This window comes from Crinia signifera, unplaced genomic scaffold, assembly GCF_055691185.1.
Source record: "Crinia signifera unplaced genomic scaffold, ASM5569118v1 HAP2_SCAFFOLD_83, whole genome shotgun sequence".
NCBI classification, from domain to species: Eukaryota; Metazoa; Chordata; class Amphibia; order Anura; family Myobatrachidae; genus Crinia; species Crinia signifera.
This window is the reverse complement of record NW_028142741.1, coordinates 100,155-107,926: the sequence shown is the minus strand read 5'-3', so window position 1 is coordinate 107,926 and position 7,772 is coordinate 100,155. Positions and strand designations below refer to the sequence as shown.

General features: G+C 46.6%; 1 long non-coding RNA gene across 1 annotated transcript; it reads right to left on the bottom strand.

Annotated features, from left to right (window-relative positions):
* Positions 1-2,421: 2,421 nt before the first annotated feature.
* LOC146056584 (uncharacterized) lies at positions 2,422-5,073 on the bottom strand. Its single transcript, XR_014469358.1, has 2 exons — positions 4,420-5,073; positions 2,422-2,846 (listed from the first exon to the last, which is right to left on the bottom strand). It is a non-coding gene; the product is annotated as an uncharacterized LOC146056584 (long non-coding RNA).
* Positions 5,074-7,772: the final 2,699 nt, after the last annotated feature.

The following is a 7,772-nucleotide window of genomic DNA, read 5'->3' as shown; positions in this document are numbered from 1 at the left end:
CCACACCCATTTTCCTGAGCCGTGTGATTTCTACATTGAAGATGTTTGGAGGTATGCTTGGTTTAATTAAACAAATATCAGCATATTTGGAAAAATATTAGCCCATTAAGTTTTTGTTTTTAAAGTGATTTTTTGGAGATTATAGTATTGCCTTGTAATAATCGGGGGGGGGGGGGGGGGGAGAGTAATGGTTGGCGTAATGGGCGGTGGGGGGGGAATACAATCATGGAACCATGACAGCTGAAGCCTCAAAAAGTATGGTGGTCACTACCATAAAAGTATAATACATTCAGCCTTTATGCGCATGCACGCCATCGGTCCAGTACGCTATTTGTGTACTGAACTGGTGTTCCATCTGATGTCTGTTGCAGACCAGACCATCATGCTCTCATCTTTCAATGGGATGCCAACAGTCAGAAGACCGATGCCAGAATTCCAACATCAATTAGGATGCCGGCATTTCAATCCCGTCTGCCCACATTCTGAGAGTATGTGGGCAGTTTAGTGTGCAGCCAGGAGGACGGGGTGTGTTTGGGCACTTACAGCTATGATTTGTCAACCAGCTAGCACCCTGTAGTCCAGCGCATCAGATGTATGGCAATGTGAATTGCATGTGACAATAGCACATCAACTACAAAATTGCATTAAAGAACTTCCAAGAAGCTGCCGGGGGAGTTCAAGGGAAATCACATGCGACTTGAGCCGTAGATATGTTACACAAGTATATGGGGCCTTTATAGAAGGGAGGGGTCAGGTCCCCATACTATAGGATTATTGACATGCAATTTGGGCTCTTTGCATGCGATTGCAGCGATCAAACGCATGAAAAGCATCCAAATTGAATGTGATTGACAGCAGTCGTCCCTGCTGCAGAAGCAATCTGTGGGATCGCATGCGATAAATCCCATGCAAAAGGACCGCACCGGCAGGCAAAAGGACCGCACTGCATGAGACAGAGACAGCTTACACAGAGCTGGCCATGCTCCTGTAGTGACAGTATCCCTGTAAGGCCGTGACCCCTGTGACATAGGGCACACCCCTTTTTCAGCCATGCGAGCATCCAGACTTCTAAAATCAAAATGTTGGGAGGTATGCTTTCACCAGAAATTTTTCATAATAAAAAAAAAAAAAAGGGCTTTCTTGAAAATGGTTTTCTACTTTATAAACTATACAGCCTATAATAAAAACAGTATATTCTTGAATTACTGTAGATATGTTTATATTTTCTTGTTCTAATGCTACCTTAGTGAATTTGGCCCAATTTTGATTACAAAGCATTGCTAGGCATTAGCGGCACCTAGTGGTCACCTGCAGACTTGTTTCTACACTAAAGGGAAAGCCTTGTTCTTATTCCTTACTAGTGAGCCGCCCTTCTGCTTTGCACAGGTACATTATTTCTAGTAACAGTGATGTTTTTACATAAAAAAAAAAAAAATTAGTGCCTTATAATATATTTCTTTAAATCGACCACATTTGTAATTTTTCCTCTGGACATGAATACAAAAAGATATATATATATATTTTTATGTAACACGCGAAAGGGCCACAAGAAGTTGTCCTGGGAAGAACATTTCCCACTTAGATCAACTCCAGCTACATTAGGTGTTTGATCTTGTGCTTTATTTATGGTCATGGCAAAGCAAACGTATCAGGAACTGGACTTGTTTAAAATTAAACGGTAAATTTGAGGGAATCATTAGTATTCTGGGTATTAGAACATTTCTCCAGTTCCATAGTCAGTTAGATTACCCTCGATGAGATTTTTCATATGCAATTGTGTCTCATTGCATGCCCCCCTCTCCCAATCACACAGACCCTGCCCCAACCACTGCACTCTCTGCCCCCCATCACACACTCCCTGCTACCCATTAAACAACCCCTACCTCAGCCACCCCACCCCACGCCCATGGTAACATGATTCCACAGCCATGTTAATATTGCAAAGTGGGCAGTATGGATGGGTGTAATGGTTAGCATTACTGCCTCACAGCACTGAGGTCATGGGTTCAATTCCAACCATGGCTTTAACTGTGCGGTGTTTGTATATTCTCCCGCATCTGTGTGGGTTTCTTCTGGGTACTCCTGCCACAATCCCTTAACCCTAGAATGTCTGTATGTGTGTGTACATGTGGTAGGGAATATAGATTGTAAGCTCCACTGGGGCAGGGACTGATGTGATTGTTCAAATATTCTCTGTAAAAGCGCTGCCGAATATGTGTGCGCTATATAAGAAACTGTAAATAAAATTGTTAAAAAAAAAAAAAAATGCACCTTTGTTATCTGATGTATTTCCATAGTTTATTTGTTTCCATTGGTGTTATGTATCACATGGTGTTCCTTATGCATTTCCACCCACACCAAATGAACACTTGTTATGTTCAATGAGAAGAACAAAATGAATCAAAGAGCAGAAGCATCCGATAATCAGAAAACTAATTTTATCCTACAAACCGCATAAACAGAATTAGGTCAAAATCACAGTTCCAGAAAATCTGGCTGGCCTTACACATCTTCTAGAATAATCTAGTGATAGATTTCTGGGTACATTCCTGGCATCAATGCCACAATAGCCTTACAACTCCTAGTGTAACCCGGTAGCAATGCTTTAAGACGTGGACGGAAGGTTTGGTGGTTCCCCGTAAGATTCTAACTTTCTTAAGGCTGCATACGAAGGGCACCGTCCAGACGAATGACTTCTGCATTCAACATGGGGTTTTCTACAATGGTTTGTACCAGGTGGGCATACTCTTCAGGGTGGCCCAGTCGGCTGGGGAAAGGTACTTGCTTGGCCAGGAATTCTCTTGCCTTCTCAGGGAGACCAAGGAGGAGAGGGGTTGCGAACAAGCCTGGAAAGACAGAATATTCGGTGACATTTTGCAGTGTTCCGGAGCACAGAAAAATCTTACACAAAAAAAAAAAAAAAAGTGTTTTCCAATATTGGTCCCCAAGGCTCACTAGCTGTCTAGGTTTTTGCAATATTCATACTTGAGAACAGATGTTTAAATATAAAAATTGAAGGTACTAAATAAGCCAACGGTGTTCAAGCAAAGTGCATACACACCAAGCGATTTCCCCCTGCCCAGTGATTTCTCCAGGGCGTGGACAGCTTTCCATAGTCGGACGCTATTGAAAGATGTCCACCCTGTCTCATCTGCTGGTAATACCAGCAGATGAGTGGCGCGGCTGGCGATGATGCCAGAGCGCGCATCACCACTCTCCCGTACACACTAGGCCGCTTTGGAGCGGAAAGCAGCTGGTACAACAAACTGAGCTGCTTTAAACTCAAAATCACCCAGTGTGTATGGGGCTTTAGCGGGGGGGACCAGACTCCATAACGCCTCACAAGAAAAAAGGGTCATTATTAATAATTTAAACCTTTCCTAGAGTAAGAACAGCACAACGAAAAAAGTCACTCATATCTAGTATTGACTAAGGAGGAAGTGTACAACAGGGAGACAGCACACGGCACCAAGGTAAACTTGCAATGCTGCTCGCAGTGAAAACTCAGTCACGGAGATAGCGGGGAGTGTCTGCAAAAAGAAGGCGATCTTATATGCATACAAAAAATGGCGACATCACAACTCCCATGTATATTCTTGAACAGCCATGAAGGCACAATGGGACCACTCGCACTCAGTTGCCGAGCATGTTGTGATGGCTTTGGTGGACGTTTGTTTGCTTGTAGGCGGCTGCCTCACAGTTTGCTGCTGCTTTGTTAGCACTGCAAACACATCTGTATCAGGCTTCCTCAGCTGTAACAGTCTCACAGAGAGCATCAGTCACAGACACAACATAGGCAGCCATTTTGTGTGGTAATGCATTCTATTTCACAAAAACTCTAATCAGAATTTATAGATTGTAGTGAATTTCCTGGCTGCAATTGCATAAAGAGTTGCTTAAGAAATAAAATGGCTGCTGACACTTTATGTAAACTACTTATATCTGTATAATTGGGACCCTCTTTCTTTACTACAGGTGTCCCATATGACTAAGTTGAGGGGGGGGGGGGGGGGATCACAAGGATGCCTGGCAAACGTAACTTTATTGCCAGCAATAAATGACCTCAATGAAGAATCCCCCAACTACTATCCATGTAGGGCTGGTCATAGATGTATGACTAGGCATCATTCCCAAGAACATTAGTGCTGGACACAAAATGGCTGCCTTCACTATGTGTAGGCATCAGGTAGTATAAACAAATGGTTCCCTAGTGCAAGGATGGGGAACCTTTGGCTCCCAGTTGTTGCTGAAGTAAACATCCCAGCATGCTCTGCTACAGTTTTGCTTTTTGACAATGCTCAATAGTTGCACGGCATTCTTGTATGTGTAGTTTAACAACAGTTGAAGGCCAATGGTTCCCCTTCCCTGCCCTAGCAGGTCACATTTATGCAAGTAAAACAGATATAAAAAGGAAAGTACCAGGAGCGATTGTCACGACTCTGATGCCAAGTGGAGCCAGATCTCGAGCGATAGGGAGGGTCATTCCTACAATTCCCCCTTTGGAGGCAGAGTAGGCCGCCTGTCCAACCTGCAACAGTACACAATGTGACCAATACAGCAAAGCTCATGTGACACATTACAAATAACCAGAAGTAGGCAATTTCATATACATATAAAATAAACCATGCTGGGAAATCACACTACACCAGAGAGGAGCACGGTGCCGTTGGACCTCAGGATCTCCACCTGCTTCCTTGTGCAATCACCAGTTACACATTTATCTTACATCACATGTCTTCAACCTGTGGCCCTCCAGATGTTGTAGAACTACATGTCCCAGCATGCACTGACAGTTTTGGTATGCTCTCATAGGAAAAAAATGTGGCAATGCATGTTGGAACATGTAGTTTCACAACATCTGGGGGGCCACAGGTTGAAGACCCATGTCTTACATGTTCTTAGCTGAACACAAGAATTAGAGGGGGAGAGGGACAGATTACTGTGCTACCCAGAACTTAACAATTGTGTAGGAACAAAAACAGCAGCATGGACGATGTAATGGTTAGTATTACTGCCTCACAGCACTGGGGGTTGGTTCCCACGTTACATCTGCCCCACCTACAGTGCAGCATGGTTTTGTCCATTTGAGAAAAAAAAAAAAAAAGTGCTTTGTTTGCTAAAGAGTCCAAAGGAGAAAACACAATACACACAGGGCCCAATTCCAGCTTGAATACATGGTCAATGTCCACAAGACTGAGCAATTAATGGTAGACTGTACATGCACCGCGGTAGAGTTGCGATGCCGCTCTCGCTGAGAATTTCAGCGCAGTTATTGACAGGAAGGTATTGTTTAAGGTAGGAAACAGGGAATGTCTGCAAGCAGAAATGCGTATCAATCCAGTTTCCATAATCAGATGAGATCATGTACATAGAGAAACACGCCTCCAGTGTCTCTATTGGCGCGTCCACTCTTCATGATCAGACACTCATTTCGGAAGTCTATGGGGCTGATTCAAAGTTGATCGCTGTTGTGCGAATTTGCAATCCGTTTGATCATGGAATGACATTCATGTGCACAAATCGTAGTGTGCATGCGCGAGCCCAAATAGCAAACTGGATTGACAGGAAGCTGGCGTTTGGGGGGTGGTAACCAAACTTTTTTTTTTTTTTAACTGAGTGTCCAAAAAGAAAAATGCAGGCCTGCCCAGGCGTTTTAAGGGAGGATGTGTGACGCCAGTGCGTGCTTCGGTCTGCCTGTCGCAGAACTGTAGAAGGGTCAGACTTACTCACATGTACACAGACTGGAACTCACAGATTTGCGCAGGTTTTCTGTCTGTCTCGGCGGCGGCTATCTAGTTGCAGTCATCTGCAACTTTGCAGATGAGCAACCAGGTCTGAATTAGGCCCTATGCTTTTGCGCCAAGGCTGAGTATATGTATGCAGTTGCCATGGCGCTGGTGGATGTGATGTGAGCGTTTGCCTCACTTCACTTGACATGATTAGCAAGTCCAAAGTCCACAAAAAATAAATACATTTGCAGCTGTGTAATGTGCACACAAATCACTATCACAATCTGCACAAGGAATAGTGTGCAGATGTAAAGGTTAAAGAGTCCGCATCTGTGTACGGGATACAGCCGCTAGGTTGACACTATGAAGGTCAACATACATTAGGTCGTCCACTAACGGTTGACAGGTCTTAGGTCTACACAAGCATTAGGTCGACAATGGGAGAGTCGACATGCGTTTTTCACATGGTTTTTATTTTTAGCCGACCTGACCATCCACTAGGGCGTGGAAGGCGAATACGATAGGATCCGAAGCACAGCGAGCCATGCGAAGGGACGCGGTACACTGATATGGGGTTCATGTCGACATTCAGAACAAAACAAAAAAACGTGAAAAACTCATGTCGACTTAATGTATCAGTTGTATTGACTTTCCGACCCACGTCTACCTATTTCATGTGTTGCTCTTAAGTGGTCAAAACCTAAATATATGTCGACCCTATGACCCATACCCCTATGTACACAACCGAAAGCGATTACAAGCAACTGGAATCATAAGCATCGGTATCTCTCCTGATATAAGGATGAATGGGCATCACTGGTTGGTAGTGAGGTGTCTGTGTGGTGCCCCAGGACTGTGCAAACACACCCCCATTGCAGGACACCAGGGGGGTTAACAGCCAGGGCGCCAGGGGTTAACAGTGCCCCAGGGTTTTCGCGCCGCAGAGAGTGACTGATGGGCTAAGACAGGCAGGGATTGGCTGGGAAGGCCGAAGAGGAGGAGAGAAGGGAAGCTCAGGGCGTGCTGGGGAGGAGAGCGCGCGTGTGGACGGCGGCGTGGTGGAGGAGAAGAGCAGCTGGAAGCCGCGAGACAGAGAGCGGAGGACGACGCTAGCCGGGCGTCGCGGGGAAGCAGCGTCGCAGCTGATCTGCAGTGACCCCAACGCCGGCCGAGTGACCTGCTAGACGACGCGGAGGAGAAGACCGGAGAGACACAGAGGCAGGCGACAGGACGGAAGGCGGTGACGCGCCCAAGCAGCCGCCGGCGCCGGAGACTGATCGCCCCAGCTGTCTCCCAGCCAACAATCGGAAGCCGGAGGGGCCACGGAGTGCGGCAACGCTGCGGCTGCAGCGCCCCCACTAGTGCGCCCCCCCTGAAGCAGACAACGCCCAGCAGAGATCCCCCGCACCAGGGAACGCAGAGTCGCAGCTCGTGACGGGCAGGAGCCTGCACCAGCATCCAGTCACCAGGTACTCATCCCCAGCCTGGCCCCGCCAGCAGCCTTCCCCTGCGTTCCCCTGCGTTCGCTACACTTGCCCCTGGGACCCTGCCTACAGACCCTACTTGCCCACCGGCACTTTTCTATTGGTTACTTTGGAGGGCTAAGGACAGGCCCAGGCCACTCTCCAAAGGAGGCCCTGTAATTAAGCCCCAACAGGCTCAGAGTCTCCCTGAGACTGGGAGCGCTTTTATGGAGAAACTCCATGGGCTTGGTGCCCATAGCCTAGTGTAATCTGCCCAGCCGACTTGCCTTTCTAGATTCCTTCCGCTTGTTAGGCAGACGGCGCCACCTGGTGGTCAATCCAGGGACTCCACCCCAGCGTTAGTAGGGACCTGGTGTAACTGACCTTTTGGCCCACGATTCCGGCAACCTAAAGGATATCCAAGTACTTGGTATATTGGGGCCCTCGTGGACTTGACTCCTCCCCAACCCCCGTGCACAGGTTGACCTGGACTGAGCTCTATACCAAGGTGACGTCACCTCAATTGTTTAATCAAACTGGTGCACCAGTTATTCAATTTATTGCTACTGTCATAATTATT